The sequence below is a fragment of the Piliocolobus tephrosceles genome, chromosome 11, assembly GCF_002776525.5.
Source record: "Piliocolobus tephrosceles isolate RC106 chromosome 11, ASM277652v3, whole genome shotgun sequence".
Taxonomy (NCBI): Eukaryota; Metazoa; Chordata; class Mammalia; order Primates; family Cercopithecidae; genus Piliocolobus; species Piliocolobus tephrosceles.
Genome location: NC_045444.1, coordinates 58,844,913 through 58,861,356, shown reverse-complemented (window position 1 = coordinate 58,861,356; position 16,444 = coordinate 58,844,913). Strand labels below are relative to the sequence as shown.

At 41.7% G+C, this 16,444-nt stretch overlaps 1 protein-coding gene across 21 annotated transcripts in view; it reads right to left on the bottom strand.

Annotated features, from left to right (window-relative positions):
* The window catches only part of RAPGEF4 (Rap guanine nucleotide exchange factor 4), a 312,185-nt gene that overhangs the window by 154,840 nt on the left and 140,901 nt on the right, over positions 1 to 16,444 (bottom strand). Inside the window, exon 1 of one of the 21 annotated variants that reach the window (XM_023185994.1) lies at positions 8,155 to 8,264. The exons of the other annotated variants lie outside the window; for them this stretch is intronic. The gene's annotated coding sequence lies outside the window, so the exon portion shown is untranslated. Of the gene's footprint in view, positions 1 to 8,154; positions 8,265 to 16,444 lie in introns of those variants that run through there. 21 annotated transcript variants of the gene reach the window in all.

Here is a 16,444-nt window from a genome sequence, read left to right as displayed (position 1 = left end):
AGCCAACCCCAGTGATGTTGCCAAATAATACAGTCCCTCCTCCTCCAGCCCAGTCACCAGGGAACTTCTTACCCCCAACCTTGTTCCACTGCCAGCCAGGCCTCTCATCTGGAGCTTGTGCAAAAGTGCTTTGCAAACTATAAAGTACAGTACATGTGATGAGTATTAAACATAGTTGCTGTGCCGTGAAGCTAAGACATGAAGTGAAAAAGGCAATTCCAAAGATGAGAACTCTCTGGCTGATGTTTGCAGTATAAAATAAAATAAAACAAAAATAAAATAAAATAAAATACATAAAAACTCCCATTCAAAAGCATCCTAGAGTCTGGGCGTGGTGGCTCATGCCTGTAATCCCAGCACTGTGGGAGGCTGAGGCAAGAGGATCCTTTGAGGCCAGGAGTTCGAGAATAGCCTGGGCAACAAAGCAAGACTCTGTCTTTATAAAAAAATTTTTAAATTAGTTAGGTATGGTGTCATGTGCCTGTAGTCCTAGCTACTTGGGAGGATGAGGCAGGATGATTGCTTCAGTCTATGAGGTCAAGGCTGCCGTAAGCCACGATCACATCACTGCACTCCGGTCCGGGTGACAGAGCAAGACCATGTCTCTCTAGACATATAAAAACAAACAAACAAACAAACAAAAGAAACCCAGCATCCTAGAGAATGATCACCTTCATTTCACTGAATTAATTCACCCGAATCTGAGTCTCAGGAGGGTACTAACTGGGATGTGGGGTGTCTTTTTGGAATAATAAAAATGGTCTAAAACTGGCTGTGGTGGTGGCTGTGCACATACTGAAAAAGCTGCAGAATTATACAGTATAAATGGGTGAATTGTATGCAATGTGAATTATACCTCAATGAAGTTGTTAAAAAAAGAGAAAACACTGAGTGGACTTCAGGATATGGGCCTAACTTGCCCCATATATTCTCCTGGTTGTCAGAGGGAGGGATCAGAAAAAGATGCAGGGAAGTCATTTTCCAGAAATTCTGGGCAGGTTCTGGTGAAGCACATATGCCGATTTTACCCACACGGAGCCCAAATCTGACCATCCCTCCCTAGGCACCACACAGGAACATTGCATGCCAAGAGAACTGGCATGTGTCGATTTCTCAGTACCTGTAGCATGCAGAGTTATGCTTACTTTTCTCAGCATTTGATTTTTCCAAACAAAAAGAGAAACCAAGCACACAAAAACCAACAGTGAATTGATGAACAACTTTGCATATATATAGAATTTCCAGGCAATAAAGCATGCTCTCCAACAAGCTTGTCTTTGTTTGGAGGAAAATTATGCTTTGCTTTTTCACAATGCCCTCTGCCAAGCCCAATGTGCCCTTCTAATTTAAATCAGTCTTTCAATTGTATGATCATTCCAAAAGAAACTAATTTTCACGATGCTCATCAGGGAACTTAACCAAAACCGGATTTTTTTTGGGGGGGGGGTGGGATGGTGTTGGTGGCAAACCCACACAGTAAGGTTTTCTGCTTTGTCACAATCCTAAGATTAATCATTTTCTAAATATCTATAAATATTATTTTGATTATATAAATAGCTTTAAATAGCTGTTTATAAAAAACTCTGTATATAAAGGAATATGCTTAATACAAAACATGAGCAAGAGAATTAAACACAACTTGCAGTTATATTCTAACCTGTAGATTATAAATCAGTGTGCCATAATGATGTATCCTGAAAATTATCTTACCTCAACAAAGGATAAAAAGTCGATTAAAATAAATCTTCTTGTAAATTCTAAAATGCTTCATTCACTGGGTAATTTTATTCTGTCCTATCTCAATAAGGACATTTCAAATCAAAGACCCGAAAAGGAAGGTTAATAAATCCTGACGGTTTCAGTAGCCTCCATTTTCCTATTCTATGTTAAATTCCTCCAATGTGTGTGAAGTTCGGCAGTTCATGTAATCTGGCATAAGAATGGAAGATTGTAAAGAAATGTTTAAAATGTTGACTTCTCAACGAACGTCTTTATGATCTCTCTTTCTCACTGCTCGTTTATTTCACAGAAAAGCCTCCATTTTTCACTATAATTTTCCCAAATAAAGCTGTTATGGAAGAGGATGCCAGGGCAACGGGAATGTAAAGAATCAGATCAAAAGTGGGTTAATTTCTAAATCGTTATAATAATATGGCTCATCCTATCAATTCACAATCTAGGTAAGCCAATCATTCTGCATGGTTTTGGGGCAAATTCTGGTTTGTGTGTTTGTTTGTTTGTTTTGAGAAAGTCTTCTTTTTACCCCTCCTCTCCCAACTCCCTTTTCCCCATATACAAAAATATGATATTCATCTCTGAGTGCCCTTGGTGACCTGAGCACATACTTTTGGGGCAAATTATATCAGCATAAAACTTGGGTTTGGCAGTCTCAGAGAACCACGTTAGAAGTAGATTACTTCTATGTAAAATATTGCATATAAAACTAAATCATTTTGGCAATAACTAAATTCAAAGAAAATCTTGACCAATAACTCAGGAAATAAGCCTTTTGGGGGCATGTTCATGTAAACGACAAATCAACAAATGCAGTTTATCTCAGGGAAAGTGTGTGTCTGTGATCTTTCCCCAAAGCAGAGAGTTGAAGGAAAAGCATTCAGCCCTCAGGTGAGAAGGCTGCAAGGGTAGAAAAAGGTCTACGACTCTTTGGAGATACTCCCTGGCTCCATTTTCCAGCAGTGACCAATGACAAGTGCCAAAAAGCCAAACTTTTCATTAAATCCTATGGACAAGTAAGATGCCACATGCCTTTCAAAAAATCCAAACCCAACCAAATGGCTCAGAACAGGACAGGGAATCAAGGATAAGTACTAAAAGCAGAATCCAGCTGCTGCCTCTAAAAGATTAAAAACAAAGATAAATGAAAAACATGAAAGCGAAGTGGTTGCTGGGCTGCTGCCAAGGGAGCATTTAAAACAGACCCAAAAAGTAACAACAAATCGCTCCCCACCTTCACTCACACACCAGAAGCTATGGAGAGCTCTCTGAAGAAAATTCAAAAATCAGTTCTTCTGCTTGGCATTCTTTGAAAAGGCTTGATGTACATAACATCAATTGGGCAACAAACATGCAGAAAGTTCAAGACAGTTCAAGTCCAGTTCTGCAATAATGACTATGCAATGTTCACTGCCCAAGTTAAAGGCCAAAATAGAGTATGCATGTGCATGTGTAAATATGAGTGGTTTTAGAAGCTTGGTACAAACTGGAACAAGAAAACAGATGGCAAGACACTGATACCATTCCTTTGAGTTTCTCTGAAATGCACCCTCAGAGCAAAGCCAGACTTTGGCACCCACTTTTCACCAAGTCACAGATCAGCTTTCTATTCTCATTAAGTCCTCATTCATGCAGTCAGTCTAAATTTCCTATTCAGACTGAAATGAATGTTCCATTCTTTTCCTACTTCTCTGGTCAGAGTCACTTATGCTCATTTCCAAAATAAATCTTCATTTTTCACAAAATAATTCTTCTACTCTCTCCCACTAAATCCTTTTCCTACTAATAAAAAGAGAAGGAAATCAGAAAGAAAAGTGTAACAGTGAGAGTTAGAATTTTTATAAAGCTTAGTCCTGATTTGAGAAATGAAAGGGAGTTTAAAATTTGGAAGCCATCACAGGAAAGCAATCTTGCACAGCACAAAGGGAATCTCCGGCCAGTGATATACTATTGAGAGTACACAACTGTTTCTACAGGAGAGCGTCCATGATGAAGGTGTAAATGAACTGAAAAAGTCCTAAGCACAGATCTGAATAGGGAAACCACTAGACTCTAAGGTTCTCTACCGGCCACTCCATGCCAAGCAGGCAGTGAGGATGCTCCTTGGAGCAAAAGAAGAAGGTGGTGCAGTGGTCTGTAGGGACAAGGCTGTGGATTATGCAGAACTCAACACGGTGACCAGTCTTGCCCATGATGTGTGCACTGCACACACAGAGACATCTGCTCTGATTCTTTACATCTTCAAATTCAAGAAAGAAGAAGTCTTTGTATAGAACAATGAATTAAAACAGGGGCTTTCCAGTAGCATCTTTAGCAAAGATTTGGGCAGAATTTTCTGCTAGCTTGGACCTAACCGATCAGACTGTGGCATTGTAAACATCGACAATGCAATGAAAGTGGCCAAGACTGGAAGTGCATTTGGAAACAGATGCACATTGGTAGTGGCAAGAGGTCAGACAGTGATGCCCAAGGCAGGACGGGAGATCAACTGCAGTCTGGACCTTTCTCTGGCTCAATGAATTGAGCTTCAGGGAAGGTGCTTTCGATTGATATTACTTCAAGACTTACAGGCATTCCTGGAGCCCTTTCTTCTAAAGAAGACAAAGTTAAGATTTGCTCTGAATAAATGCTTCATATAAAATTTGATAGTGACTAATACCTTAAACACCTGAGGCTCTAACTAAAACAAAAAATTGAATTCGTAAAACATGGAAATAAGTTAGTATAGTAGAGTTTTTGAAAGCCTAGAATGAATCCTGAATCAAAAGTCTTGTGCTCAACTCCCGTGATTCAGGGTAGCCATCTGGGGGTTTGCTTTATAAAGTGTAAACTTTACGGAATGGGGTTGTTACTGTGCCCCTGATGTTTCAGAAATGCTCCTCTTCCCTTCACTGACTTTCACACGGGACATGTGGTCGACACCTTCATCTCCTGATTCTAAGTTAACCTCCATCTGGGCCCCAGCTGCTTGCAGTTCTCTCCCAGGACGGGGCTGTCTGTGCCTCCCTGCCTTTGCCCGGGCATCCTCCCATCTAATGTGCTTCCTCTCTCTGTCCCACTGGCTCTTATCCATTCATCTTGTACAACTCCTCGCTGTGGACCCACAGCTGACCATTTCCATGGGATCTTCGTTGTACTCTGGGGAGATTTCTAGCATCGTCTCTCTTTAATAGACTATCTGCTTTCATTCTAGCACCAGCCTATAGCATGGTGCCTGACAGAAGGGGGCTTTTGGAAATGTTTACTGCATAGATCAATACAAAATGAGATGCCATAAATAGAAGGGAAACTTTTCAATGTAAAGGATATCTCTAATTTTTTTACTTTCTCTTTTACTTATCAGTTTAAAGACCTTTGTCCCAAGGATGCCACAGTTGGGCCAAGGCATGCAGAAGTCTGCCATATACGCATGCTAGCCTGGCCAAAACTGAATCCTATTCACTTTAGGGGCATCTCTTAGTCTGAACTTTTCTGAAAGCAGAACGTGAAAGCAGAGCCTAGATGCAGCTCATGTGGGAGACGATCCATCCCAGGAAGCAGGAGTGAAAGTCAGGACAAGTGAGACAGGGAAGGAAGGAAAGAAAGCAGGCTGTGTTAAGGAGCCAGTTGTCCCATTGAGGACTCTTGTTGAATGCATTTCAGAATTGTGCCTCCAAAGGACAGGAATCTGGGGCACATATCTGTAGACTGCAATCCCCTGCTATCTGAGGCGAACCTTCAGAAGCACTAACTCCCTCTGTCCCCTACAAAACTTCTCAATGATCTGGAGTTTAGGCTGTGCAAGCTCTTGTGGGTTAGGAAACAGTCCTGAGTCAGAAAGGCTGAGAGACTGGGAATAACTAGGGAGGGGCATTGATGTGCTTAGGGACTGTCCGTCTTAGCAGCAGCTGAAATGAAAGGTTGACCAGGGCACATATTCAACTATTGATAAGGAAAGGGCAACAGAGTCAATAGTTAAGGTTTTGCATCATATTTATGCAGCTAGGTAAAAACCTGATTCCAAAACACAATCCATTAATTGATGAAAAGAAAGTGATTGATGGGGAGCATGAGGATGTCCTAGCCGGACCTCAGGGACAGAGCTCTCAGGGGAACGGGCAAGCATCTGCCAGTGGATGCTCAGGAATATCCAAGACTGCTCCACCCCTCACATCCGCCCTGCTCCCACCATCTCCCCTTACTGCCACCCCACCATTCACAGGGCAAAGGGCTGGGAACTGCTCTTCATCCATTTTCATTCACTGTGACTTCCTTCCACTGTTGGTATTCATGGTCATTTTATAAAAAATGGGTGAAGGAAGCAGTAAAGAGAAAAGGAGGGGGACTTGCTGACCTGAGCATGTTCAATCATTCGAAGACAGCTCTTCTTCCCCTCTCTTGGGCTCTGATAATGGAAAAGAATTCCCATCTACTATGTTGGAGGAACTTACTACCAATGACAGCAAATGTGCAGCTTTCAAGTATATTTGTATTTATACTCGAAAACTTCTTGTATTTATGTCATCAGAATTTTCTTTGTCAATTGAAAAAAAGGCAGACCAAGTCCCATTCTGTCACTGTTTTTACACCTGACCCTCTGTACTCCACTGTTTATCTGAAAAGGACGTCAGGCACCCGCCCATCCTTCCATGCTGCACGTGCACCCATCCACGTCCCCTTCCATCTGCCTCTGATCCCACCACGCAGAACCACTGTCAATGAATTTGACTCTTTGTTTCTTGGAATCAGTCACACTTTTCCAGCATGAACCTTTTAACTTAATACCAGCCCAGAATTTTGAGATAAACAGATGTCATGACAGAGGGAAAGGGCCATAAAAGCAGAAATTAAAGCTGGCTTCTATAGAAAATGTCTTTTTAAAAGGAGAAGGAAAAGGAGACAAAATATACATTGAGAGATTGAGTTAAACCAGGAGACATCAGGGACACATAACTGAAACTTAATATCTGACAGATATCATAGAGTAATGTTTGTTAAGATCACATAAGAATCACCCATGAAACTCACAAAGGGAAGAAAGATAAAATCATGGGTGTGAGATTTGTGTAGTCTGGCTTCATGGGTGTGAGATTTGTGTAGTCACATAGAACCGCATGTTCAGAAGGGTCAGTGCCTGGTTTAACACTGTGTTGTTACCATTTTGAAATTCTTTTTTAAAAAAAAAAAAAAACCAAGTCTCACTCTCTCGCCCAGACTGGAGTGGAGTGGCATGATCTCAGCTCACTGCAACCTCCACCCCCCAGGTTCAAGCGATTCTCATGCCTCAGCCTCCAGCGTAGTTGGGACTATAGGTGCGTGCCACCACACCTGGCTAATTTTTTGTATTTTTAGTAGAGATGGGGTTTTGCTATGTTGGTCAGGCTGGTCTCGAACTCCTGGCCTCAAGTGATCTGCCCACTTAGGCCTCCCAAAGTGCTAGGATTACAGGCGTGAGCCACCACAACTGGTCTCTTAATAATTTTTTAACGAAAGGCCCCATGTTTTCATTTTGCACTGAATTCCCACATATTATGTATCCACTGAAAGAATAGAAATTATTTGACAAGATCTTTCCCTCACAGTCTAGAAAATAGCAAGAAATGGTTTGCAGGGGTACTCTCAATGGTTCCCTCCCTGCTTCTTGCAGATTCATGTGAAGCTGTCTGTCTAGGTTTGAAGATGCTAGGAACTACAGCCTACAGACACATTGGACAGAGGAGAGAAACGTAACCTGGCTGTTTAGCACCAAGAGGAGGAAGTTTTAATGGATGAAGTTCTAAATGGATGAGATTCTAAGCCCTCCTCACTGGTTTATTTATTTGCAGAAGTGGAGAAATAATACCCCCCAAAATAACCAATGATGACTCTTCAAAAGAAGGTTCACTTATATAAAGCCTAACTTCCTTGCGAAGAAAACTCTTTAAGAGTCTCCTGTAATGTAGCCCAATTAGAAATCTACTCTCCTGAAAAAAAGGGCAGAAGAGGCAACAAAAGGTCACCCAATAGTCCCCAAGGACAATTGTGGAAATGGCTGTCGCCAGTCATCAAAGTCCTGACTCTAAGCCCCAGCTCTTATCAGTCATCAACTTCCTCTCCTTAAATAGAGCCACTACAAATGTTACCATCAGTCTTCCTTAGACAAAATCAGGCATCTGGCGTCAGAACCTCAGCTGCCAAAATAAAAACCCTCTAAATTATTTTCAGTTCACATTGGACCTTCCTTCCTCACATGTTCTAAATGCACTGTTTACTATTAAGATGCCTGGTCAAGTCTTGCCTTCAGTCTGCAGGCATCGGCCCAAGTGGAGTTTGAGCTTGACAACTGTAAAATATTGAAGCATGCATCTTTCTGCCTTCTACGGCTACAGAAATAAACCCAGCACATCACGAAACATTCCCAGACACTGGTAGATAAAAACCCAGGAATAGAGAGCAACTCACAGTCTTGCATACTGGAGTAAGTTTCCTGTGCAAAATCTGCTAAGGGAAGCCACATATGGTCCAGGAGTTTAAATACTGACATTGACTCAAATCTTACAAAATGTCCATCTATATTTTAAAAATTTTCCTTGCTGATTGACATTTGAAAGTAACAAATCAGATTAGTGATGCAGTGGGTAGCCTGCGTGTGTGTGTGTGGGGGGGGGGGGGTGTGGGTGTGAGTGTGTGTCTGTGTATGTGTATTCTCACAGGGAATGAGAAAGAATGAATGGTGCATATGTGTGTGTGTGTGTGTGTGTGTGTGTGTGTGTGTATGATTAAAGCCTGTCCTTGCGTATAAATATGTTCCCTTGTAAAACCTCGTTCTATGAGTGGGAATTACTAGAAGAAATGACCTCTGCGGGAGAAGAGGCATTTGTTATTTGGACACCATCCTAATTGCAAAGTAGTTCTATGAACGGATACCAAATGCTGCCCATGTTTCTAGCAACCATACGTAAATTGGTCTCTCAACAATTGAAATCCGTTTGTAAGCAAATAAGACTCTTCGTTGACATTACTGCTATGTATAAGTATTATTGTCAAATCTTGAAAAATGAAAATCCAGTAAAAGTGGTTTTCTTTTTTTATAAAACACGCCAAAAGGATGTTAAAAGTCCATTAACTTGAAAGGAGACAGTGTCATGGGATCTCTTCCAGCTCTTTAGTAAGGAAAAAAAAAAAATGAGTGCCAAAAAAAAAAAAAGAGTGCCACACTCTTAAAACGTAACTTCATAAGTATTAAAAGAGAGGTTCTAGTTTGTAAGTTCTCATTCAAATATGATCTTTGAGATGATAAATACGATTCTCCTAGTATTTAAAATTAGATCTAAACTGCCTATCAATCTCAGAAGTTGCTCGTCAGCACTCACGGTTGTCTTTCCTCTTCTCTGCATCTTTACCTCGGTGAAGAGGTGTCTAGGAAGTCAATTAAAGTTCACCTTTGTTACCCCATAAGTGATTACCAGCCCCAGGAAGACGGACAACTGGGCTCTTTGCCAGGTCAAATTCTCCCCACTAGGCAACTGGAGAGCATGAAGCATCCAGCAGTTAACTGGCTCTAGCAACATGAAACCACCATCCCTCAGATAAATATGAGACACTCTTGAAAAAGGCTGCTTTCCCTATTGAATTCAATCTTTCATGAAAAAGGAGACAAATATTAATTCGATCATAACAAGCCACATCACCAAGCTGATATTGCAAAGGCCATGATGGATTCAAAGCAGCTTTTTAAAAGGATTCATATTTTCAGAGAAGGTAAAGACAGTATTTGGGGCTGAGAATTATCCTTACTTTTCAAAGGGAAAACTTGAGGGAGAGAGAAAATCAACTTACTGGTCCACAAATGAAAGACAGAGCTAATGCTAAACTTTTCTAATCTGCTTCCTACTTACTATTAGAAGTTGGTCCACCAACAAATACTCCATTTCTTCCACTGTGGAAAGAAGTATTAACAATCTTACTAATAACTCTCCAATTAACACGCTGTGTCTAGTCCATCCCCACTGAAAAGCCTCTGCTGATGGTGCTGCACATGGAAAGAGCAACAGACTGAGATACAGGAGAGCTGGGCATTATGTTCCCCCGTCTTCTTGGTCAAGCCTCCTGTTCAGCCTTGGCTTTTTTCCCCATCTGGGAGGTGACAGAACAGGGAAAATGTAGAACAAAAATAATTCCTAAATACTTTACAGTTAAACTTCTATAATTCCTCCAACTGCTGCGTGTGTTTCTCATTACCCCCACACTCTTTTCTGTGCACTGGTTAATAATATTCAACTACCCCCTCCCCCCGCCCCGCCAGTTATTAATCAGTGACTTCTTGAGCATCTACTTGGTTCCAGGCTCCTGGATGGATGCACGGAAGATGCAGAATTAAATAAAGATATGGAACTCATCCTCTACAGCTCATACTGTAGTAAGAGATAAACACAAGAATGTGAATTATGATACTAATAAAAATGATATGGGTTTTAATATATATCTGGACAAAGCACTGTGGGAGCCTAGAAGAGGAAAAAAATACATTTTGAGGAATCCAGAAGTCTCACAAAGAAGATGAAAAAAACCACTCAGGGCCTCACTAGCTTGTAGCAGGAGTTTCTAAGTAGGAAAGGGGAGAGTGGCCTTTAGGCGGAGGGAACAGTATAGGCAAAGGCTCAGATGCATGAAAAGGTTTAGCAAGCAGAGGAACTGTGAGAAGAGACAGGAGTGGTCAGACATAAAAGGCTCCCTGCAGCAGCGATCAGCAAAGCTTTTCGTAAAGGACCAATAACTCTTGGGCTTTGTAGCCCATACAGTGCCGGTTGCAGCTACTCACCTCTGCCATTATAACACTAAAGCAAGCATAAATGATATATGAATAAATGAGTGTGGCTGTGTTCCAATAAAAGTTTATTTACAAACCCAGGCAGTAGTCTGGATTTGGCCCACAGGCCATAGTTTCACAACCCCTGCCCTAGAGCATAACAGGAGATAAGATTATAAGGACACCTTGGGAATCAGATTGGAGAAGTTCCTATAAGCATTACAGAGATGCTTGGAAAACTGTTAATTTTTTTTTAAGTAAATGAGTGAGACGATAAAACTGTATGCTAAAAATGGTAACAGCAGCATAGAATATGGACATTTTCATATCCTGTTCCATTAAATTTAAAGTTATTATCTTTCTTTACTTCACTATACCCTGATTCTTCTTATTCTTTTTTCTTTTTCTTTTCCTTTTTGAGATTGAGTCTCACTTTGTTGCCCAGGCTGGAGTGTAGTGGCGTGATCTCGGCTCACTGCAACCTCTGCCTCCCAGGTTCAAGCGGTTCTCCTGCCTCAGCCTCCCTAGTAGCTGGAATTACAGCCGTGTGCCACCATGCCTGGCTAATTTTGTATTTTTAGCAGAGACAAGGTTTAACCATGTTGGCCAGGCTGGTGTCGAACTCCTGACTTCAGGTGATCCATCCACTTCGGCCTCCCAAAGTGCTGGGATTACAGGCATGAGCCACTGCGCCCAGCCAATTTTTCAAAATAAATCTAGCTAGGGCATGCTTTCCCACGTAAAAGTGGAAGTGAGATTCTTTTCATCCAAGCAAGAATCTGGAAAACACTTTGCATAGGGCATCATGTCCCACTTGGTCTGAAACAAATGGGCAAGAAAAAGAAAAAAAAAAAGAATCGTAAAAGCTCTCTCTCTCTATAAAAAGCATCGCCTATTAAAAAAAAAAAGGCATTGCCTACTGAACATGACAGTAGGGGTGGGAATCTCATTTCTGTGTGATAAAGAACTAAAAGAAGGGGGTAACACACACTCTAGATCTGGAAATGTTTCCTTGCTGTGAACAGTACTGCCCCAAGCACCCATACAATTCTCAAGACAAGGGACAAATCAGGAGGGAAGAAAGGCATTCATGGAAACTTTGCTTCAAGTCAGACATATTAATATTATGTTCACATTGTGTCAGGGACTGTGCTGAGTGCTAGGTTCCAACAGTGAGCAGGAGACTCTTCTTTCAGAGTTCATAGTCTAGGGCAGGAGTCTGCAAGCTTTTCTGTAAAGGTCTACATGGTAAACATTTCAGACTTTGTGAGCCATGTGGTCTCTTGCAGATACTAAACTCTGTGGTTATATCATGAAAGCAGCCATGCATAATATATAAATAAATGGATGTGCCTGTGTTCTAATAAAACTGTAGTTGTTGGCAGATCCCTGGTCTAGAGAAAGAGATGTTAAACATGTAATGGAAAATGAGTTACATCATTGCAAATACGCCAAGCTCTAGGAAGGAAAAGCACAGGCGACTCCAGATTAATGGGCTGGACTAAGCCTGAAAGATCTTAGGAGCTGGTAAGTAAAAGAGTGGGAAAAAACAAGTCCCATAGAAGAAAGGCGGTGCAGAGGAGCCAGGCGTGAAGGCGGCTTTGCAGGGAAAGGAAGGGAGAGAAGGCCCGATGGCTGCATTGGTCTCAGACATACTGAAGTCCAGCAGCAGCCATGGCACTCAGGGCACCGAGATGCATTAGGGATCTGGGACTCCATTCCTAGGCAAGAGGAAATCATGAAAGGTTCTAGGACTTGGTCAATTTGCATTTCTAACAGATTCAGGGGTGTTGGTGGCAAGATGCCATGCAGGGTGACATGGTTTCACTGTGTGTCCTCACCTAGATCTCATCTTGAATTGTACTCCCATAATTCCCATGTGTTGTGGGAGGGACCCAGTGAGAGATAACTGAATCATGGGGGCGGTTTCTCCCATACTGTTCTCGTGGTAGTGAATAAGTCTCACAAGAGCTGATACTTTTGTAAAGGGAAACCCCTTTCACTTGGCTCTCATTTTCTCTCTTGCCGCCACCATGTAAGAAGTGCCTTTTGCCTTGTGCCAGGATTATGAGGCCTTCCCAGCCACGTGGAACTTTAAGTCCACTAAACCACTTCTTTTGTAAATTGCCCAGTCTCAGGTATGTCTTTATCGGCAGGATGAAATGGACTAATATACAGGGTGAGCAGCTGGGAACCTAAACCAGTAGTTCAGGAAACAATTCTGTCTTAGCTTAAGTTCCCCTGACAGACCCAGAGACCAGGTCTTGGGAGGCAGTCTCAGGAGGCATAGGTAAGGGAGGAGGAAAGTGAGGCAGGAAGAAAGAAAAACCAATACCGCCATGGGCAACTGGGGCTCTGTCCTGCTGGGGACACACTGAGGAACTATGTGGAACACACTGCAACACTGACCCATAGAGGGATGCAGAGGCAGGGGCATTCAGCCCTCACAGTCAAACGCACTGGGAAGCATCAAATCCCTGAAGTGTCTGTGCTGGCTTGTTGGGCTGTGAAGATCCCCCAGCATTGAAGAAAACCCTCAGACAAAGTGGAGAGATACTGATGCTTTAAATGGGAGGCCTCCAGGGGACAGGGGGCAGCCCACTGTAGCTGCTGACAAACCCAGGCATGGGCCAAGGGTATACGGAGAGGGGCAACAATAGTGTTTGCTACAAGCAATCTTTCCGTTTCATCAGAAAGTAAACAAATCAAGGCAAATGCAAATGATTTTCAAGCACCGTCAGAACTTCCTAAATTTCTCCCCTTTATGATCAATGACAAAAGTCTGCTAAATTGAAGTATGTTGCATATGTATTTTTTCAGAAAAAAATAATACCATATCACAGGGACCATGTTCAAAATATCTCACAATTTAAACAGCACGGGCACAGATCATTCAGAACAGACCTTAAAAACTCTTTTGGGGCACACAAGTGTGGACCAGCTGAATATCGGCCCTATCATTCTTCTCAAAATGCTCAGAGGGTATGGTAGGGATGGAACAGGTGTGGCATTAATACAAGCACAGAATTCCCATATATGAGGGAATGCTTTGTAGTCTCCAGCTGGTTCAAGCACGCACTATGCTGAGAAGTAGTACGAGAAGCCTGGAGGTGATCTCAGATAAGTTTCTTCAAGCAAAACTGAATCTTCTGGCAAATTCAGTACTGATGTTGCAAACGTTAGTCCAAACAGGGATAGGTTCCAGTGTAGGAACACTACTGACTGCAAACGCAGGTTTCCTAACCAATCTACCTCCCTGCTGTAAATGGGGAATAAAAGTGCTGGTTATCCAAATTACAGTCCAAGGTCAACATGAGACTAAGGACTTGTATCTGAAGGTAAAATACTTCAGACCATTTTCATGGCTTCCAACTTGAAAACACTGCTGTAGGAGCAGCCTCCCAGAGAGGAACTACCTCATACATTTTAACAGCTCACTGTTGGCTCCCTGGTCCTGGGGTGGAGGTACAGGGGTATAGTAGAATTTAAACACTGTCATCAGAGGTCACTGTTGTAGCAAAATTGCTGTGGCAACAGTGTAGTTACTGGAAGCCTAATCAATGAAGACAAAAATTGGTCTGATACCATAGCTGCTGTCCCACCTCCATGAGGCCAATTATTTCACTGACCATAGATATCATTTCTCCCCTTCCGTCCTCCAAAATAACTTTTATATATGATTTGTTCTTTTCACTAACCTAAATGCAAGATAAGGAAAGACTCAATGCCCTTGCCTTCTTCCAAACCATATTTTGCATCTTATCTTCACACTGCTTGAAGTCAGATTTGGGTTGGGCTTTCTGTGGTCCCAGGGACCACACACGTTGATTCTGTGGCTTAAGTCCTCTCCCAGACACTGCCAACTGAAGCGGGCTTCCAACCGAACCCACCTTTCCAGAAAACATCTTCTAGGAGAGTAAAACATCTTCTGGGTAAAACTTCACCAGGTATTTACCCAGCAGAATTTTTTTAAATGTCAGGTCCTGTTTTCCTTCCTCTATTAACGTTTGACCATGAATTGGTCTTTTCTTCAAGAGTCTTCATCAAACTCCAATATGAATGCTTTTGACCACTTGTCAGAAATATGCTATGGTTTGAATGTCCAAAGTTCAATTGGAGTTGGAGGCTTAATCCCAATTGAACAGTGTTGGGAGGTGGGGCCTAACGGGAGGTGTTTAGGTCATGAGGGCTCCACTTCATGAATGGATTAATCCTGATTGTAAAACGAGCTTGAGGCTGTGAGTTGGATCTCTTGCCCTCTTTTGCAAGCATGCTCTATTGCTCTTCTGCCTTTTGCCATGATACGATACAGCAAGAAGGCCCTTGATAGCTGTAAGCCCTTCTACCTTGGACTTCTCAGCCTCTAGAACTGTAAGAGAGAAATCTCTGTTCTTTATAAATTTACCCAGTCTCATATATTCTGTTATAGCAGCACAAAACAGACTAAGACAAGGTCTATCCCCAAGGTTAAATTCGCTCCTTTTTTTTTTTTTTTAACACATATTAAACATGTTGCTTTAAACTGGCCCAGTCCTGTCTTCTGACCACATTCCTGCTCATCTGCTCCCCTACTCTGACTCCATGCTTCCAAATCAGTGGATAATTGGAAATCAACAAATTTAAAATTTAATGACAAAACCTGAGTAAACGCAACAATTGGACTTGAAGCAACTAAAAGCAGGAAAACAGTCTGATGTTTCAAGTAGCCAGGACTTCGGAATTCTCAGATCTAGCATGTCTTCCTACCAGCAGTTAGGATGGTGATAATGGTGGTGATGATGATGATAATGTTTGCTAGCACCTTATGATCTGTAAAGCACTTTCACATGTTACCTCATTTGAGCTTTATTCAACTTTACACTACAGCTAGAACGATACTATCCTCACTTTCACCAAGGAAGACACTGAGTCTCAGAGATGAAATGACCTGCTAATGATGAAGTGACAATGCTAAGCGACGTACACGGGTAAAAGTCCAGATATAAACAGACCCTGAGTTTCTGAATTCCGTATGCTTCCCTCATAACACACAGCCTCCTCCTCCTCCTATGATAACTTCTCATAGTGCATTTTGAACTTCTCTGTGGTTTAAATTCAGCTTCCATGTCTTTTAGATTCTTGCATTTTAGTCCTGGGTGGCTCTAACGTTCCTGTACTCCATTAAACAACAGAGTTAAACAGGCCCTGAGTGGGGCCCATTAAGTGTATAATGAAGACAAAATTGGATCCAAACTCAAGGTCTCCACATGGTCAGCTGGCCCCAGAGGACACAGGACTGCAAAAAGGAATTCATTTCAGGCAGATACCCACTGAGGTCTAAAGAGAGGAGGAAGTAAATATGGAAGGGGGAAAAAGGTATCAGCTACATTTCAAATTGAGTAAAAGTTTACTAACTAATCACAAGGCATTTCATACTGGGAACACAAGGACAGATGGTTAGTACAAAAATAATTTAATTTGAAAAATTTAATCCAAGTTTAGAAGAAAAATATTGGACTTAATTATCAACAGTCACCTGTTAACATGAACACACCACATATATATTTTAATGCTTTCCCGTCTGTATGTCTAAAAGAGCTTATTGTTAAATCTATTAGAAAAAGATATTCCAACTCCCAGTTCACTAAACCCCATAGGGTGGCATTTTTAAGAGCCCGTCCCCCTACCTTACTCCATCATCCCTCAGACAGTAGCTTCACTACAGTTTTAGAAAATGTTTAAAAGGAAAAGACTCATTTAAAGGCCACTGATGAATTCTCTGATAAGGCATATCAAGTAGTCTCTCCATACAGATCCTTAGAAGTACAATTTAAAAAACTACAAACATGTTGGAGTAATACCATTTCTAATAACAAAATGTTAGCACTTTCACTGATATTAACAGACTATCTTATTTAAGCCCTGCTGACAACTGAGTGCCCATCTTATTTTCCTTGTTAGAGA